Source organism: Patagioenas fasciata, chromosome 5, assembly GCF_037038585.1.
Source record: "Patagioenas fasciata isolate bPatFas1 chromosome 5, bPatFas1.hap1, whole genome shotgun sequence".
NCBI lineage: Eukaryota > Metazoa > Chordata > Aves > Columbiformes > Columbidae > Patagioenas > Patagioenas fasciata.
In genome coordinates, this window is record NC_092524.1 from 51342786 (window position 1) to 51364016 (window position 21231).

Below are 21231 nucleotides of genomic sequence, written 5' to 3' on the forward strand. Positions count from 1 at the left end.
CCACTGGGAACGATCAAAGGTATCACTGTGTGCAAAACAACTCTTTCAGTCTCTTTGGTCAAAAATTGTGAAGAAGCTTCAGTAGAAAAAAAAACCAGTATCTTGAGGCTCCACATTCCTCCAGCAGTCTAGTCTGTTGTCACTTGAAAGCACTCTCTGAGCTGCAAGAAACGTAGACATTGTTGTCCTTACAGAAATGATTTGAAATGTTTGCATGCTTTCCCTAAAAAAGATTTCATTTCCATTGACTGTTGTGAAATGTGTAAGGATTCAGCAATGACATTCATTTGAAATTGAATCCAACTTTCTCTTTTTCTGAAAACTCTCAAAAATGTATTTTTTTTATTTTATCTTATCTTTCTAGGGATTTGTTTCAGGCAGAAACAGTATAGTACAGTCTGCATGTCTGTCCAAGAACTGGAATAGGATGCCTTATGCTCCTTCTAAATAAAAACAAAACAAAGCAAAACAAAATCAACCAACCAAAATAAACAAACCAATCAGAACCAACCAACCAAACAAACACAAATTGTTCTCAAGGAGATCTGCAATTCAAAACATTGTTGATTCAAAAAATGTAATTATTTAGGTAGGAAGCTGCACATGAAATCTAAACGTTTCCAGCTCTGGTCATCATTGATGTAAAATGGAAAATTTAGTCAGGTAGTGATGACAAAATATTATAGATATGGATAAAAGGTAATCTATTGATCATCACTTGGTTCATTTGTATTATTTAAATAGACTCCTGGGGCACGTAGTGATGAGAAGTTGCTTTGCCCTGGAGCATTAACAGGATGGTGCTTCAGGAAATTGAAGGCGATGCAGTCAGATTTCTGATGCATGATTGCACCTTAATAATTGGTTCAGTTGAGGTAAAGCTATTTTCTCTCAACTTCTCCCTTAACTGTACAGAATACCAGACATCCACCGCAAGCTGATGTAGATAACATGTACAATGACAGTGTGATGGGCAACAAGAACAATCTCCAACATAACAATTCTGATTGTATGTTAGTAGAAAATGTTTCACCTTGTGAAAAGACATTGAAACCTTGTGAAAAGATATTGGAACAGGTTGACTAGAGAGACTGTAAATTCTTCACCCTGAAGATGCTCGAAACTAGAGAAGGCCCTAAGCAATCACGTCTGCTTGCTCCTGCTCTGACTAAGGTAATTTGAGTAGATGACTTCCAGACATCCCTTTCCAAACTAAATTACTCTACGATTATACTACTATTACAGTTGATTCCAAATAATGATGGAATTAAAACTGATATATACAAATTTTCTAGTATCTACATCTTTCTCTGGTATTATCTCCACTTTTTTGCTATCCCCTGGGTCCCAAAATAAGGGTACCAACCTTTGTAGAGAAGCAGAAACATGGAGTTATGACAAGTTGGTAGCACTTGAGGTTCTGTGGGAAAAGTGCTGAAGCTGATGCTTGCTCCTCACTCTGGATCTGGCTAGGAGATTTTTATACATCCACTATCACTGCTTATTTGTTCTTTTGTCACTAGTTCACAGTTTGATGATATATCCAGGTTTACTATGCAATGTAAGCTTCACATATCTCTAATACTTGTTCTTTATTCTCCTTTTTATCTCTGAAACAAGTTCTACCCAGTTCCCAAGCCTGCATTTCATTCATGAACAGGAAATGACCATTTGTCATCTGTGTTAATAGACCTGGTGCCCCTAGTATTGTTCCTCGCTTGCACTTTCCAGGCCTCTGCAATTATCCTGTACTTGAACTTTTGGGGAGTCTCTATTACAATTCTCTGTTTTTCTTCAACAGCCTTCAAAATGTGGTTTCCTGATAACATAACTAATGTTTTATTAGCACAACCTCATCACACACACATCCTTCTTCCAAGGTCACTTGACTATTCACTTTACAAAAAATAATGAACCATTCAAAGACATACATATATACAGATACAGGTAGATGTAATGCTTTGGTATCTTTTTGCAATAAATATCCACTAGTTACCGCAGTATGTGCATTATCAAAGTTAATTTACAAGAAAGGACAGAGTCATGATAGTTCATAGCACTTTCCCCCTCCCCATGCTCCTTCCCCACCGGCCCAGGAAAGAACAAAGACACAGTTTCTCTCTTGGCAGGAAATGCAGCTTTCTCCACTATTTCATGCGCTATGCACCTGCACCCACACAAAGTGATAATTCACAGCATTAGCTCCACCGTTAACTTTTTCTGTCCTAGCAGTCTCTTCTCATAACAATTCTCAGGTTGCTACCTCTTAATATCCATTTTGCTGCTGTCAAGTCCTAAATTTATGAAGTGTTTATAATTAGAGAAGTTATACATATTACAAAATCAATCTGCGAATGTCTGTTTAAATTTTTAATGAATTTTCATGAACTGTGCTGACTCCTTTTGGGGTTCACTATCTGTGGATTACTGACAAGAAGGCTTACTTCTGAATCCAAGAATTTTAAAAAGAATGCTCCTGAAATGTACAGACATATCCAGTTATTCACAATATTTACCTAATTATAATTATGGCTCAGAAGAACATCAAGCACTGTCTAAAATGTCAGATCTCATGAAAGTCAGGCAAATATGGCAGACCAAAACTATTCAACATATTTATATCTGCAATTATTAACTCAGAATAATTTTAAGTTAAGATAAAAAGCATTTAAATAGTACTTGCAGCAATTAAAAATTATACAAAGTCTGTGAAAGGCTTTACCCTTAGTTATTTGTTCAGCTATATAATGTTCATATTTTCCAGAACTAGATAGATAAATAAGAAATAGCCTTTATGTGAAGATGTGTACCAGACAGAGCTAGACAGACCTCAGCCTGCCATGGCCAGTTCAGTATGGGTACATTAAATGATGCCTGCTCCTCCACCCATACATGTGGTCATCTAATTAATATCTAGAAGTGAAAATAAAGTGATGGGAAAGCCTAGAAGATATCAAAACATATGTTTGGAAAAAACTAGCAGTAGTATTGAGAGGAACCAACTACACTGCATTTGAGAGGCAGCCTGTTCAGTTATCAATAACATTACATGATATGATTGCAGAGACTGAGAGATTATTATTTATTGATTGATTAAGCAGGAATCTATAATTGGATATGAATTACTGCAGTAGACTGGGATATATACCATAGGATGAGACTAATACAATACTGGTACCTTTCACAGAGGGAAAAAGAGATTTAACAGATATCAAGACTCTTAAATCTTCATGTTACTACTTCTAAATGTTTAGCATTTTGGGGAGGATAGCATAATCAGTAATCTATTTTTTTTTTTTTCCTGGTATAGAGTTCACGAATACATTTTCTGATCAGCATGTATTGTGAGTTATTCTTACAGAATCTCCCTAATTCAAACGCTTCAAAAAGTTATGAACGTTTCTTTAAAATTAAATACCACATTTCATAGATATCCAGTGTCAAAACAGCTAAAGAAAATTCAAAGTACGCTAGTGTATCATTAGCTGTCTTTTTGTCAGGTGACCGAATCCTAGAGTCATCTGACTGATCTGTTTCTGTACTTTTAGAGATCTCAGAGCATTTCCGGAATTGTGTTTTACTTTTTTGTAGATAATACAGTTAACTGAAGGACAGAGTTTTAATGACTTTCAAACCTATCAATCTCTGGTGTACCATATTCTGATAGTTTAATTTAAAATAACTGGAGAACTTTTCTTGTGATTCTAGCTTCTGATTCCTGATCTTACAGGGGTCCCACTTATGTCAGAATAGATTAAGAGTAATGTTTATGGTAGAGATTATAATAATCCTGCCTTTTTGGCAAATGGAGTATGATATGTAACTTGATAAAGTAGAGACACAGATATACATACTCATTACAGTAGAAACCCCAACATCTTCCTGAAAGTCTGAAAAGATTCTAATAAAATCTGTAAATCAAGAGGTGCTTCTCACACATTTAGCTCTCTATTCAGCCAGGCCAGACTTCTTCCCTGCCAGCTCACCTGGCACACAAGAACAGCCTGATCCTGCATCTCTAAGATTTCCTTCTTGAAGAATGTCCAGCCTTCCTGGATCTCTTTGCCCTTCAGGACTGCCTCCCAAGCGACTGTGTCAACCAGCCTCCTAAAGAGGCCAAAGTCTGCTCTCAGGAAGTCCAAGGTAGCAGTTCTGTTGGCCCCACTCCTTACTTTCTCCAAGAAAACCTGATCATTTCATGATCGCTATGACCAAGGCAACCTCCAACTGTCACATCATCCACAAGTCCTTCTCTGTTTGGAAACAACTGGTCCAGTGGGGCACATTCCCTAGTTGTCTCACTGACCAGTTGTGTCAGGAAGTTGTCTTCCACACACTCCAGGAGCCTCCTAGACTTTTCCTTCTCTGTTGTGTTTTGTTTCCAGGAGACATTTGTTAAGTCGAAGTCCCGCATGAGAACACAGGCTAGCAATCGTGTAACTTCTCCCAGTTGCCTGCAGAATATTTCATCTGCTTCTTCATCCTGGTTGAGTTGTTTGTAATAGACTGCCACCAGAATATCTACCTTGTTGGCCTTTCTCCTGATTCTTACCTATAAGCACTTGACCTTATCATCACCATCATTAAGCTCTAGACAGTCAGACCACTCCCTAACATACAGGCTTACCCCACCTCCTCTCCTTCCTTGCCTGTGCCTTCTGGAGAATTTATACTCATCCATTGCAGCACTTCAGTTGTGTGAGTGATGTTTCTGTGATGGCAACTATATCATAGTTTTTCTGGTCCTCAATGGCTTCCAGCTCTTCCTGTTTGTTGTCTGTGCTGTGTGCATACGTATAGATGCAGTTCAGTTGGGCTATTGATACCACCACCTTTTTGGGGGGAGAAGCTCTAGTTCCTGTGTGACCATTCTCAGGTGCTTCCATAGTTTCTAACACATCAACAAACCTTGCAACTTTGCTGCCACACAGGTCTTCATCCTTTGCTTCCATAGAGACAGCAGGCTGAAGGACCTCACATGCACCTTGTCCCAAAAACACTGGCATGCCAACCCCAGGTTTATCTCTGATGATCCTGGTTTTCTCCTCCTCCTCCTCCTCCTTCAAATCTACTTTAAAGTTGTTTCAATGAGCCCTGCTAACTCCTGTCCAAGGGTCCTTTCCTCTCAAAGACAGGTGTGCCTTATTTGTTGCCAGCAGACCAGGTGTCAGGTAAACTGACGTGTGATCAAAAAACCCAAAATTCTGCTGGTGACACCAGTCATTGCTTTTGCTAATATTTATTCATTTAATCATTTTATGTAATGAAAAGCTAACTCTCTGTTTAACCATAAGCATACCCTAGAAGCTTTAGATGTTTACCTGTTCAAATAGGTAGTCAAAGTTCCTTGACCTACACACTGTCAGAAGTTTTCTTTTGATACAGCTGATAGATGAGCCTGACTTGGAGTATGTGACAAGAATAGTTCTTATCTGAAGGTCCCTTCTAGTCCCTTCATCTACATTTCTATGAACAGGAAAATAACTCAAATATTATTTAAGCTATGAAGCCATTACATTGAAATTTACTGCACTGTGAAATGTACAGTTATATCCATCTTTGCATATGTCATAAGAATATAGATAATAGAAATGTAAATATTGCATGACGTTCAGCTGTTGTTCTTTGCATCTGGGTGAACCAGTTTCCTTTTTTTTGTTTTTTTTTTTCCCTTGCCTGCCAGAAAGGAAGCTGGAACATGAAAAAATTAGCACAGAAATAAAGACAGAAAGAAAGACAGGAACTCAATAATGGACAGTAACATGCACACAAAAGGGGAAGCCCCAGAGGAATACACAGGAGCAGAAGAGAAGAGTCTTTTTGACAGAAATTGAGAGATTTATCAGCAAATCAGCTTTAGAAAGCAACTGGGACTAGAAAGACTCATGATCCAACAAAACACATCATGAGGGGCTTGGATTACATAGAATTGTTTCTCTTGGAAGAGACACTCAGGATCATCAAGTCCAACCATAACCTAACTCTAGCACTAAACTTCGTCTAAATGCCTTTTAAACACCTTCAGGGATGGTGACTCCACCACTTCCCTGGGCAGCCTGTTCCAATGCCTGACAACCCTTTTTGTGAATATTTTTTTCCTAATATCCCATCTAAACCTCACCTGGCACAACTTGAGGCCGTTTCCTCTTATTCTATCACTTGCTAAAATGAGAGCCCTAGCCTTGTAGGAAACTGCTTCCAAGTGCTAAGTATAAAATAATGGATTTGTTTAGAGTTCTAGATTAGCTGATTTAGAATCCTGTATAAAATCTGTCATGATGATAGATGGGAAGCATAGATACTCAGTAATATCCTACTTTCCCTAAAAGGTAAGCTACTTACATGGTAACATTCTACTAAGTTCAGTGCTTGCAAGGTGCTGATAAACTCTACATTTATACCTTACCTTACCTCATATTGGAGTATTTACATAGCCAGATTCCTCATGAACACATAGATGTAAAATATCATTCTGAAAGCCTTTGTGGCTGGAGAAGTTGTACTGAAGCTTCTGCAATGTGCTGGGAGTCTATACAGAGCCTGGAAATCTTCAGCAACACAAGCTGAAGATTCAGCTTCTCAGAACAAAAAAAAAAGAAAAAAGAGAGAGATTATCACAAGCAGAATTAAACATTTCAGATCTCCAAGCAAAACACAGAGATAGACAGGTATAGATAGGTATTGAACGCTGAGGTACACAAAAGACAAAATGCTAATTAAAGGCCCTTACTAGCAGCTACCAGAACACACCTAAGAGAGATGCATGGCTTAATTCATTGTAAATGTGTAAATCTTATCTGGCAGATAGCACCAGCTTTGTTTAAGATTGATAATGCTGTATTATCTGCAGGAGTTAAGCAACTAATCCTTTCATTCAAAAACAAAAACGGAGAACAAGTTCTTTCAAGAAAGGAGGAAGGAAGGAGAGATGAAGAAATTAGTAACTCACAGGCAAGAGAAATCAGAGACATCTAGGTTCAATTTTTACGCCTGCCTGAAAAGGCTCAATATTTTACGAGCCTGTTCCTAATCTCACACATTGTTATTGGAATCTAGAGAAGTGCTGGCTCTCCTGATGGACTACTGGATGGTTCCTCTACATACAAAATGGGCCAGCTTCCATGGAAAATACAGTTAAGCTGTCCTTTATAATATTTTAAAACTTACTATCTAACTTCAGATCAATTAACTGAAAGAGAAATTATGCTTCTTGCATTCTTTTGTTAAAGCTGCGCATGTTCTTAGAATCTTTTCCTCTATGTGTCAGAGGAAGGAGATTTTCCTGTAGATTTTCTTCAAAGATCCTCTCTCTCGCTCCACATTCCACACTGTTGCACACCCTTCTTGCATCTCCCTGTGACTCAGGGCCTCAACCAGAGCAGCTCCTGCAGGAAGCACCCAGCCCACTCCACAGTCCTGAGTCTGGGCAGCCCTGGTTGGTGCCATGTGGCTGTGGAAACCACATCTCCGAGCAGACCTGTGCAGCCCCGTGGAGATGGGCCATCCCACTGCAGCACTGACTGTTGCAGGGCTCGCAGGGCCCTGGCCGCAGCCCTGGCTGTCTGTGCCTGGTGATGACAGCAGACACTGTCACTGTGCTGGCAGCTGCCCACAGCAGCTCCCAGAATAAGGCAGGGAAAAGCCTGGAGTGGCAGCACACCTGAGAGCCGCATCCCCAGCAACACCCCATGCCCTGCACTGCTTGCTCAGAGCAAATGGCTGCCACAGCATGGACCCTCTTGGCCTTCCAGTCCTCCTGCCGAGGGGAGCTCTGAGGACAGAAAGGAATTTGCCACCTATTTTCTTCGGGCCGTAGTGGGCACAGACATCATCCATTACAATAGCTGTTCAGTATTATGCATTCACTCTTTGTTTATTTCTTCTAATGAAATGCAGCTGGCATTGGCTTGAGGCTTGTGAACCGGGGCTGTAGGAGAGATGAGTTTGTTCCAGTGATGTGATATAACCTGCTGCTGGCTATGGCTTCCACAGCACAGATGAGAGAGGGCTGTTTCTGAGGAATGACAATATTATGCATATCTGAATAGTGGTGAACTTGCCTGCATATTTATATGCCTCATGGAGATTTTTACCTATTCTTCTTCATTTTGTCTGAGCAATTCACTGCAGAAACAGATGCCTCATTCTGTGCAGGAGGCACAACATATGCCAGATACTGAACTGAAGGAAAAAGTGTGTGAGCAAATGTTTGTATTCTGAAGTTTAAAGCATTTCCTATTGCTAAGGAAACCATCCTGCCTTGCTCTGTGGCATCTTGAACCTGGTGGAGATCACATTGTGCTGGGAAGAGAGGAAGCTGATAATAAAGACATGTTGAAAAGATAAGGAAACAAATTAATGAGAGAAGGAGACAGGAAGACTGTGTGAAAGAGAGATAAAAAATTATAAAACTAATTTCAAATTGCATGTATTTGTCTAGGAGTTTCCTGCACTGTAACTCTATTGTCTGCAAACCTCGCTCATCTAAATAGGGTCTAAATTCTCAAATGATGTAATTTGGCACAGCTTCAAATATTGTATGGACATTATGATTCTTAGAATTATGGGATACCTGACCCACCTAGACTTTTCCTTTGAGTCACTGTGCCATCACAGTTACATTTAGAGATCATGGGTCCAGTTTGGGATGCAGTGCTCCTGTAGACATGAGTTTGATTAATACATGTGGTGTGGTAACATTAATATACAGAGATCTCAACTGGAGGTACCAGAGCTGCTCTTTTCCCTGTCAGAATTTCATATATAAGCAGGAAATAGATGAGGTTCCCAGGGACATGGTTTAGTGCCAGAGTTCGGTTATTGTTGGACTTGATGATCTTGAGAGTCTCTTCCAGACATAATGATTCTATGATTCTAAGGAAGGTACTATTTTGCCTTTAACACTGGAAGCAAATAATAAGGTAAAATGAATTTTAAGATAACAAGATTTATATACACAAACTTTCCTCCAGGCAAATTAGATACATTTCCCCCCAGCTATATAACACTTAGGAGTTTGGATTTACCTGATTACAAAATTTCTGCCTTTGTAAGAAGACAGTCTTTAACGGCAGTTAGATGCTGTATTTCCCTTTCCAGACTTTTTATCCTTGCTGATCAAAAACTCACCTGAGTTACGCAGGAATACAGAATCAAGGCATCATGTGTTTTTTTCTTCCTCATTGTCACAGAAGTATTTGTCAGGATTCACCTCTCCTTTGCTTTTTTACCCAAGACTGCTGATATGTATTCATATATAATATGTACTTTCAGCAGTCAATCAAACTGAACACATGATGTTTATCTGTATGTTAATGCAGACTAGTTCCAGATACACTGAGAGTGTCTCACATAAGTGCGTCTTGGTGGAAGAGAAACTACAAAACTCTATTGCACACCAAGGTATTAATAGAGATGGAACATATTAGGTTGCTCTGATGCATTTTGGCTCACAAGAAAGATCACCATTCTCTCCTGATTCAATGCACACAGTACAGGAAATGGGTAATTCCATAGGACTTATCCATTTCCATGCAGTAAACTGGAAAAAATACAGCTTTAGAGTTTCCACAAGATTATTAAAAAAATGTATTTCAAATGTTCTTTTTTTCTTCCGATGTGTGCATGCACACACACACATACACTCGCAGTTGCAGTATGTAGGGACAAAATCACTTCATTAATAAATATTATAGCATCATATTACTTTTATCAGAAGTCAGCAATGAGTACTGATTTCCAGCATTGTGGAAGGAAAAATGTTTTTCTTGTCTGTGGAGAATGTTGAGTACAACATTCAAGACAACAGATCCTAAGAAATAAAGGTAAAATCTTACAATGCCTCTAAAATTCCACTTAATAGAACAAAAATTATCTGCATATATACATTAAATTTAATAAGTGAGAGCAAAATCAGAATTTGTGCTCTTTTGAAATATAGTTTTGTTTTCTTTTGATGTCCTTTCCAACTCTACATCAATTCTACCACTGGAAAGTCTCCCTTGACACCTGAGTAGAATTAGAAAGTAGAAAATTCCTGAGAGGACAAAAAATAACTATTGTGTTCTCAGCTGCTTTATTAGATAGCTAGTTATCAGTGTGAGCTCTGGTGCACAGGAAAACTCCTGCTGCTTTTTGGATGTGCTGCTGATAGCACTTTTACTGACTTTGTACTCTTGATATGTCTCCCTAGGAATTTCCAACCTATAGTAGCCACAAATGCTGCTACAATCTACTTACATCTGCAAGTGTTTTTGTAACTACAAAAGGGACACTTTCCTTTCTCTTCTTTTATAAAGTAAGAAGCTGACCTTTACAATTTTCTAGTAGTGAGCAAAAGGATGTGACGGACCAAGGCATCCACTGAAAAGAAGGAAAGTGAAGTTGCTAAAAGCTTCTGAAGGATCTTTTGCCCTGATTATTCTGGTTAAAGCAGAGCAATTTTTTTGGTGTTCTTATAAGCTCTAAGAATAAAGTAAATGGAGAAAGCAACAATCAATCCTTTTCTTGATCATCTGTGATTAGATCTTTCAAAAATAGTGTGACAATATCATCAATTATTATTTGTATTTCACTGAACTCCCAGTATGGGACCATAGCCCTATTGTTCTAAAAACATAGAATAAAAGAAGCTTTTCTAAAGGATACAGAATCATAGAATCACAGATATAATCTATCTCAAGTGCTAATACCCTAAAACATGGGAAAGGAAAACAGACACAAAGGTATGTGAAATGTCTTTTCTTAGACTGCAGAGTTATTATAGTAGTCCAGAGGTAAGTTCATACCAGTTCTAAAAATAGGGTGAGGAAACAGAAGACTTGGAGAGGATCAGGAATCTGTCTCTGAGTGGGAGAAAGTGAGGAAAGCGGTATAAGAAGAACTGCAACCAGCCTTTGTCTTTCCATTCCCTTCCTCGGCAACCACATGAAGAATGTAACATTTATTATGAGCCAAGGAAAAGGAGTGGCAGACAAGAGGTGAATGGGGCCAAAGTTTGCCTGCAGTTCATAGTCTGCATATGGTAGCTATCAGCTATATGAAATCTTCTTCTGACCATCCCTTCTCTGTATACAGTAATATGCCAAGGTAATTTATGTGAATAAGTTGCTGTGGGTGCACTTGAAGAAGCTCAGGTTTGCTTAACAGACCTCAGTGTTAGTGAATGGGAAGATGTGGGAAGAGTGACATGAAGGCACATGAACTATAGGGGGTTTAGGGATCACTGACTATGGATACAAGGATCTGAGAAAATCAACATCAGACAATGAGGTGTAGTGTCTGTCAGCAGCTACAGCTGGATCGTAAGGATCTTGGGGTGTAAAGATTTGAGGTGCAGTTGTTGGAAGAGAAGTGAACAAATCAACCCAGAATATTGTTATACTCAAGATAGCTGGAATCTGGATTGCAGGGACTTGGAAATGAAAGGGACTTGTGATGTGTCTGTGCTTGGGGTGGAAGGAGAGGTGGGAAGAAGAATTTCTCTATAAGGAGAGCAAATTATCACAACTGTCACTAGTGTCCACAGAGGGTTTTTTAGGACTTGGATTTCTCATTTTATCTCGTTACGATCAGGATTGAAAACATCGTCACTAGCTAGTTTGACAGAAACTTAATCACATCAGAGTGACCAAGAAGAGACTGTAATTATCTGTCTTCCAGAAGAGAATCTAAAATATTAATCTGTATCATTAAACTGCTATTAATTTTGAGATGTTATGATGACTCTGAGATATATTATCATATATATGTTTGCATCATCTGAATTTAAAAATAAGTGTTTTAATAGTTGCTTAATGATATGACAGAATTCACACCTTAAATGTATGGATATTTCCATTCTTTACTCTGAAATCCAAAGCAGCACCCAGAAGCAATCTTCCAAATGGTATGCGACTGAGTGAAGAGCTAAACAAAACTTCATACACAACCAGGTCAACCCCTGTGGAATATTTAGCTAAACATTTCTAACACACAAGAGAAATCCATGAGAGAATATCAAGGTATTTTCTGTGATAGTCACATACTTTCATGAAAATCAGAAATGCTGCTTGGCTTGATTTCTCATAGATCCTATGAAATTTTTCATTTTACCCTAAAATGACACTTAGGATAACTGCAATAAGGCTGTTGCTATATGCAGAACTAACTGATTCATCCATTAACACATTAGGAGAGACACATACAAACGGCAGCACGTATTCTCTTTGTATGCATTTGTACATCATCATAAACACATTGATGATAGGTTTGTACGTCTCATTGACATATGGATCAATCCATTCAAACTCAAAATAAGTGCTATTAATAATCAACCACTGTTATGACATATTGTGATAAACAGAGAGGCACGTAACCTACATTTTGTGCTAGTTTGACCTTGCATCATTTCTCCATGGCTTATATGTGTTTTAAGCCAACAGTAAATGTTTTAGTCCATTAACTATGAAGTATATGATGTATGAACACTGGGGTTTGGTTTTTGCTTTTACTTGATCGCTCTAAAAAAACTCCTAGAATTAGCATAGGGACATATGTTATTCTCTAATAAGATAAAAAAATTCCATACAAGTGTGAATGTCCTTAGAGCACAACATAATGTAGTTACTTTTGTTTTCTTTTGTTTTACTCATAAGCATAATCATGCAGTAATATGTTTGTTCTTTATTTATATTAGAGCTCTTTCTTATGCATTTGTGTGCTTACAAGTCCCAGGTTCATAAGTGAGCAATATTCTCTCTGTTTTTTAACATGGATTAATAATTTAAAGTTTTAAATTGCAAATGTCCCCTGGTGAACAGAACAACATTAATGAACTATGTAGAGAACCATGTACAAATGACATTGACTCCAGGGTTACATGTACATAGGTAGTATGACCCAGATACATTCTTCTTAGCTGCTTTAATGTACATGACCAAATTAAGAGCACAATTGCTGTAGGCTGTCTGCATTGTTAATGGTGAGAAATGAGCAGCTTCAGATGACATTTTATTGGGTATGAGATGTATGTGCTAACATTTTACTGGGTATGGGATGAATGTGTTTCTCCCCATTGATCAGAACCTGGGGCAATTAAGTGTCCAATTTAGGACTAGATATTTAATGCTGAGATATCAGATATGTTATGTATTTTATGGTGGGAAGAACTTGGGTCAAGTTTACTACATGTAATTTAGATAGGATGTAAGAATCAGCCTTCTGATAGAAACACTTAGTCATACCTCTGGAACATAACAACAATAGTCCAAGTTCACTGGAAGAGAAAATAAACCAAGTGGGAATGAATAGCTATACATAATTGAAAAATATATAGCTGATGTCCCCTGGTGGATATATAAACCAGTGTTATATCGTATCTTTTATGTGTAAGGAAAAAAAATATCAGAGATGTGATTTGACCTAATTTGGAATTCCAAATATATACACACCTTCATGTATCCTACTGTGAGGATAAAGAGACTTTTCTCCATAGCTTCACTGTAATACACATCTTACTATATGAGTAAGAACAATTCTGCTTTTATGTTATTGCAAGTATCCTAAAGCAGGCATTTGAATATCGTAGGAATTTGAAGAATTAGCTTTGTATCTACGGCACTTGGACCAGCACTTTTTCTTTACCAGTTGGTGGGTGGCCTGCACCTGGTTGCCCATGTATGAACTGCCCATCTTCAGTGAGTTTATTCAGCACATAACTGGAAATAAGGAAATTTAAAGCAAATATACCAAGGAAGATGTTACAGTGAAAGAAAATTAAGTATGACCCGAACTGCTTGTGATGGTAAACTTGGACCTGGTCAGTTTCTCATTTGACGGACCGGTGCATTTTTTTTTTTTTTTTAACAGGAAGTGATACAGAGATAATTAATCAAAGACACAGACAATTAGATTCACCTATGTTATTACATTGTTAGTTGTACAAATGCATTTCTGCTTCATTTCATATTACATTAAGGGGTCTCCTATCCGTTGTTTTCTATTTATGGATGCATGATATCTTAAGGAGTTGTGCATATTCACTCTGTGTTAAGTCCTACTGAGGCAAACGGAGTAGTTTTTCTTTATTAAAAAACAACCTTTATGAAAAATGACATATTTTTGAAAAGCACCAGAAAGCATTCTAAAGTCTATCCTTGACAGATGATACCTCTCGTCTTTTCTTATGGGTCAGAAGAATTTGCTTTCAAAATGATTTCATGCAGTTTGACTATTTTTTTAAGGCATGTTATCATGATGTGCTGAGGGGAGGCTGATCATATCAGTGATCATATCACTGTCTACAACTACCTGAAAAGAGGTTGTAGCATGGAGGGTGTTGGTCTCTTCTCCCAGGTAGCAAGTGATAGGACAAGAGGAAATGGCCTCAAGTTGCATCAGGGGAGGTTTAGATTGGATATTAGGAAAAATTTCTTCATAGAAATTATTGTGAAGCAGTGGAAGAGGCTGCCCAAGGAAGTGGTGGAGTCACCATCCCTGGAGGTGTTTAAAAGGCATTTAGATGAGATTCTTAGGGACATGGTTTAGTGCTAGAGTTAGATTATGGTTGGCCTTGACGATGCTGAGGGTCTCTTCCAACTGAAAGGATTCTATGATTCTATGATATGGAGCAAAATGACAAAATGTAAATTACACCTGGCAGTTTAGTATCTGTTCTACTAAACATCTGAGTACTGCCCACCACAAAGTATCTAAAGTTAGAGATGTGCAAAAATCTTTAATGTGATTTCATCAGCTACTGAATTATGAGCCATTCATGGGTAAATTTTAGTATCGCATGCTTTGGATAAATCTTGAAGGTCCTAATGAATAGTCCTTCAAGTTCTTAGTGCCAGTCACGAAAAAACACCACGACTGTTCAAAATGTTGATGTCAAAAAAAACTATTCACATTCTTAAATGTATATTTGGGGCATAATTATTATGGAAATAGTATAGTTAATAGAATGGAAGTTAAATTTCAGAGGTTTCCTTGACAAAATAAACAGCCAGACACAACACCATTTACTAGAATCCTTTGAGCCCGGCCTGTCAGCCAGTTCATCACCCACTGCATTGTGTGTTTATCCAACTGTATGCTGGACAGCTTGTTCAGGAGGATACTGTGAAAGACAGTATCAAAGACTTTACTGAAATCCAAAAAGATACATCAACAGGCTTTCCTTGGTCAACTAGGTGGATAACTTTGTCGTAGAATGAAATTAAGGTCAAGCAAGATTCCTCGTCATGAACCAGTGCAGGTTGGGACCAACGACTGCGTTGTCATTGAAGTGTTTTTCAATAACTCCCAGAACAATCTTCTCCATGATTTTGCCAGGAACAGAACTGAGGCTGACTGGCCTGAAGTCACCAGAGTCATTCCTGTTGCCCTTCTTGTAGATCGGGACAACATTTGCCAGCTTCCTGGGACCTCTCCAGATTCCCAGGGGAAAATGGAAAAATCATGGAGAGAGATCTTGCTACAACATCAGCCAGTTCTTTAAGTACCCTCAGATGAATGTCATCAGGCCTCATCACCTTACAGGGATCTAGCTGAAACAGCAAATCCCAAACATGTTAAGGGTTGATTGGGAGCTTATCATTCTCATAGCTATGGTTTTCTAGCTCAGGGCTCTTGGGGCCCCAGAGCCCACCTTCAGTGTTGAAGATCGAGGTGAAAAAAGTATAAAACATCTCTGCTTTGTCTTTGTCTCTGATAACAAAGTGACCATGCTCATCAAGTAACAGGTCAATGTTATTTCATGCTTTGTAATGACGGTGCCAGGGCATATATCCAGCCTAGGGGCTAGAAAATTTTCCCAAACCCTACAAGATACACAGTCTTGAAAAGTATATAGCATACAGTACTGCAACAAGACTGTAAGGATCATCAGGGGCCTGAAGCTTGTGGCATGCAAGGTAAAGCCACGGGAGTTGTCTTTGTTTAAACTTAAGAGCATAAGATTCAAAAGAGACCTTACTGCTGTCTACACCTATACAATGGAAGACTGTGAAGAAGGCAAAACCAAACTTTTCTCAAAGGTAAATAGTGATAATATGAGAAACAACAGACAGAAGTAGCAAGAATGGAAATTCTGAGCATATATTAAGATTTCCCCCCTCCCTCTGCAAAAGACAGCTAAACTTTGGAAGAAGTCAAAGCTCCATCTTTGAAGATATTCAAAACTCAACTAGACAAGACTATGAGTAACCTCTTTTAACTGACTCTGCTTTGAGTAGGAGGTTGGAGTGGATGGTCCCTGAAAGTTCATTTCATATCGCATGATTCTGTAAGCCCTGAAGTTAATTATGCATGCTAAGTGCACAGACTTTACATTAAAGAATAATGTATATGTGGGAGGAATCGTCATAATAATCCTCTATTATTTTCTGTCCCCTTACTGAATATTCCTGTACCTTTCATCAGATATTCTGCAAAAGGCTACTTTTAAATACAGGCAACCTAGACACTTTAGTCGGTATCTGTACTTCACATGAAAATCATAATGTCCATTTCATTTATTCAGATAATACAGCAAAGAGGAAAGTCTTAAGTACACAGTTGTTTAGACATCAGTATAGTGACATCTAGTTACGCAGCAACTTTAATTTACACCAAACTGTTAGCTGTAATTCTCTCCCATGGAATATATATTCCAGTACTTTTTATTACACATTTAGGTAATTCATTATATAGTTTCATTTCCTTTTCCCATGCTAAATATTATTTTTTGTACTTCTGCAAATGTATGCATGCATACATACATTTATACATCTAGATATGAATTTCCAGCTCCAGCTGCAAGCTATTCTTCAGAATAGGTAGCATATCTGGCTAATATTCATGGTATAAGAACAAGCATTCTGGATTTTATAATTCATACCCATACTCATTCAAGGGTATCACTAACATTAATAAAATTTAGTTCATATATATGGTTTGTACTGCCAGCTGCAAAACTTTTCAAGTTAAGAGATGTAACTAGCTGACACATTCATTTAACTTTCAGTGAATCAGTTCTGAGTTTATATTGCATTTATGTAATTTTTCCTTCAGTATGGTCAAGGGAGATATTGCCTGATATTGCACCATAGCTAGTTTTGCCAGAAGTTATGCCGGAATAAAATATCTGTATCACCAGAGTAATTCTGGAAGAGTTTTGTGTGCCGAATATCATCAGAATGATAGGAGAGGCCTAGACTGGACTGGTGGATGTGGTTTCCAAATTCGAATATAAGCTGATACTTATTTCCTAGCCAGAGTCAAACAACACTTTGCTTCACTTGTTTAGAGAATGAGCAATATAGTTCACACTTTTTCTTGTACCCCTATGTGGTCCTTAATTTGACTGGAATGTAGTTGTAGAGCACGGTTAAGAGATAAAATGAGATCTCTACTGGTATTTTTCTAGGGTTTTTTAGGGTTCAAATTTCTATTATTTGCCCTTAAATTACTTAGTTTCTTCTCAAAACTCTGTAGTAGTTAAAACAAACAAACTAACAAAAACCCAAAACCAACCAACCAACCAACAATAAAAAACCAAACAACAGCAAAACAAACAAAAAAACCCCATCCAAACAAAAAGCTCAAGCCCCGAGCTGGTTTCTATAACATAAAAGTAGAAGATTCTGCCAAAACTTATGTAGTTTCATCAGAGATTTCTCATTATTTGGACCGTAACAAGAATTTCAGAAAATACTGTATTCAAATATGGCAAAAGTTAGAATAACTTTTGAAATAGGACAGTGTTGAAGGGACAAAGAGAGAGTTTATATTAATATCTTCTCTGTCTGGCTATGTTTGCTTCATATTTTGGCTGGAAAGAATCTTCCAAAGCAGTAAATCATTACAGGTTTTTTTATATCATATTAGCCACATCAAATGCTAAGATAACACAACACAAATGGCAAGGCTTTCATAAGATCATAATGCAGGAGTAGCATGGCTCAAAGGACCATAAATAAATTTAATCAGTACCAAAAATGGATACTGGTTTAAGGGAAAAAAGTCTTTCTGCTGGAATTTCATGCTTCCTTCCTCCTTGGAACATTATTGTTCTTGAATGTGTATTTATGACTATTCTGTTGTAAGTGGATGGATATATTGGTGTACATGCAACTGAACTCGTCCTCAGAGGATAACATGCAGGAAAACACACACATTTTTCCTTTTTGCCTTACTTTTCCCAGGTGATTAATTATCTTTGTTATCCTATGAGGCAACATTACTGCAAGTAGATGGAACAAATGCAGTCATATCTGGAAAATCTTCACATTTCTGCAAACCAACAAGCCACAAGAAACTCACATTGCTGTACATGAATTTAAAAGGTTTGCCTCTAAGTCCTGTGTCAATTTAATTTTAATTTTTTAGAAAATACATATTAATTGCATGTGGAAATATGGTATTTTGTCAGGTTATTAGAATCATTACTCTCTGATCTTTCTCTTCCTCCATAATAAAGCATTTTAGATTACAGAAGGGATAAAGATCGCTGATTTAAATTATTTCAGACCAGCTGTGGGAAAAGACATGACAATTACAGATATCCATGGCTAGATAGGTGCCACAACAAACAGCCTAGTTAGCTCAATAACATTATTTGAAACACATGGCTTGATTTCAATAAAATACAGTCTCTTAGTACCAGAGCAAACTATACCAATTTCATAAATCAAATACCTAGAGTAGTTCATTATTCTAAAGATTTCCTGTGATATAATATGTTTATAGTTACATATTGCATTGACTGTGCAAAACATCTGAGTGCTAAGGTCCTCTGCACAGAAAGTTACATGCAGTCTTTGTGGAAATTAACTTGAAAATATTTGCTTTAGAACAAGGCTCTTTTTTATCCAATTGATTGAGACATCTGTTATTTTCACTGTGGAATGTATTGTGAATTAATATTGCTTAAAGCAAGCCTGTAAAAGAAAATATTGTAATTATCCTTATGCTAACAACACTTTATAAACTTCAGAGGTATTCAACTAATACACATGGAGAAAACCAAAACTGTTTATCACTAACCCACACATAAATATTTCCCAGTCAGCTACAACAGACTATATACACTTGAAGGACAATTGTCACTGTAGACATGCCTTCCTCCTAAGTTATTTCCCCTCTAGATCTGTAAGAGAAACCTAGGATACCTGTAGGACTGTCAGAGAGATATTGCTCTTCTAAAGGGTTGGTTTGATTCTTATATTAATATGACTGAATTTCAGTGAGATTATTCTAATATCAAGAAGCAAAATAAATCCTTCGGTACTGTAGTTGAAGTGAGATGCTGGACTGTCTGGATAAAGTTGCAATATAGATGTGAGACCTGCACAGGAGAGCAGATATTCCTTTTTCTCCTGATATCCTGGATAGTTGGAAACTACAGATTTCTTGGTGTGTCCATATATCTACATCAACAATATACTATGGCACATCTACTCATATATTTCTAGAAACAGATCATCTATGCATGATGCTAACAAATACTGAGTTGTTTTTTTCACTGTAAGTATCAATAATATAGCATAATATAAATGGAAAATATGATAAAATAACACGAAGATCTGTCTAGCCAGCTCTCCTGCATCCAACAGGAGAACGGATGATGATAGATACTTGGAGATGAGTAGATAAGCTATAGCAGTATTTTCTTCAATGCCCCCACAGTAGTTCCTGAGCTGGGAATTTCACAAGATAGGTAGGGTGTCACAGGCCTCACAGTAAGTCATCATTATGTTTAATAACCCTAGATGATTTTTTTTTCTCAGAAATATGTCTAGATGATTTTTAAATTATCATACACAAATTCTTGCATCACTCAAAGACTAACTACACACATCATAACTCATTTTCCTACTTTCAGCCTGTCAAGTTCTAGTTTCTTTTCTCCCTTTTTCTTTTATTCAAAGAGGCAGTAAAGTGTTAATCTGTAGTTGTTATAATATTCATTATTATACAGACATCTATGCCCTGCTTGACTATGCTTTTGCAGGTTGAACAGGTCTTTTTTTAAACTAGGGAGGACCAGAAATTCATCAAGTGTTCAATATAAGGGCACACATGTAGAGGCATAATCTTCCTAGGACAGAGAAAAACCCATCTTTTTTCTGTTTGTCTATACACGAACATAATGAGGTTTTATTCTATTACCATTATGCATAAGCACTATTATAAAAAAAATTAAAAAAAAGAAAAAACTTTACATTGGGTATGGTCTTACTATAAAATTGAATAGATTCAGGCAGGAATTTAGTGGCAGAAGTTGGGCAAGGGGTTAATGAGTTTGTTCAAACCTATAATTTTAAAAAAGCACAGTTTCTGCTACACCTAGTTGAAAACAAAATCCTGAATCAAACCTACTTCGTTTACAATGTTTCAGCTATTAGCATTCAATAAATGAAAACTTGCTGAAAGTAGGAAATTGAATTGCTAGGTTGAAAATGAATCACTAAAAATCTTTAAAACTACTTCCTGCCTTATCACGAATATATCAGCTTTACACAGGTCTGGGAAGTCGTGATGGCTGCACTCTATGCCCTTGACCAGACTGGCAGTAGTTTGGTGCAGACTGCCAAGGAAGTAAAGGTCTTTACCATGGTATGGTCATGGACTCCGCCAGCTCAAAAGGAGACAAGTGACAACATGAGCACCGAGGCATATGAGCCTGAAAGACTGATCATGTGAGAATAGTGGGTGGCTTTTCCAAGACTCATTTATCAAGGAACAAAGAAAATTGTGGGTACAAGGAGCCTCATGCATACCTTTTACACCACATATGATTTAATTACAAGCCAAACAATTTATTCTGTAAATATGATGACCTAGGTGAGTGTCTTCGAGCTCCCCGTGCTAGGTTGCATGGCTGCATGGCGGTGATCTCCCCTTGAGCTGGGATGCTTCTCAAGGTTGCTCCTTGAGACAAAGAAACCTTTTACCAGTGGCAGATCTCTGGTAAGCTACTGAGATCACATATAACCTTCTACTATAGTAATTTTGATTTTGTCTTGGTAACTTTACATACTGGATTGATATGAATGAAATATTACTCAACAGGAGGGTTTTCCTTACTCTTTGTATCTCTGCTCTATGTATTTCTGCTTTCTGTGCAAATCATTCTAACTCGAGTCTAACATGATTTTCCTCTGTATATCTATCTCCTCATTGTGGTAATTAATAAGGTCAACCTTGCCACTGAACTTGTTGAACTTTGTCAAATCACGATTAACTTTGTCAAATTCCATTTTATTA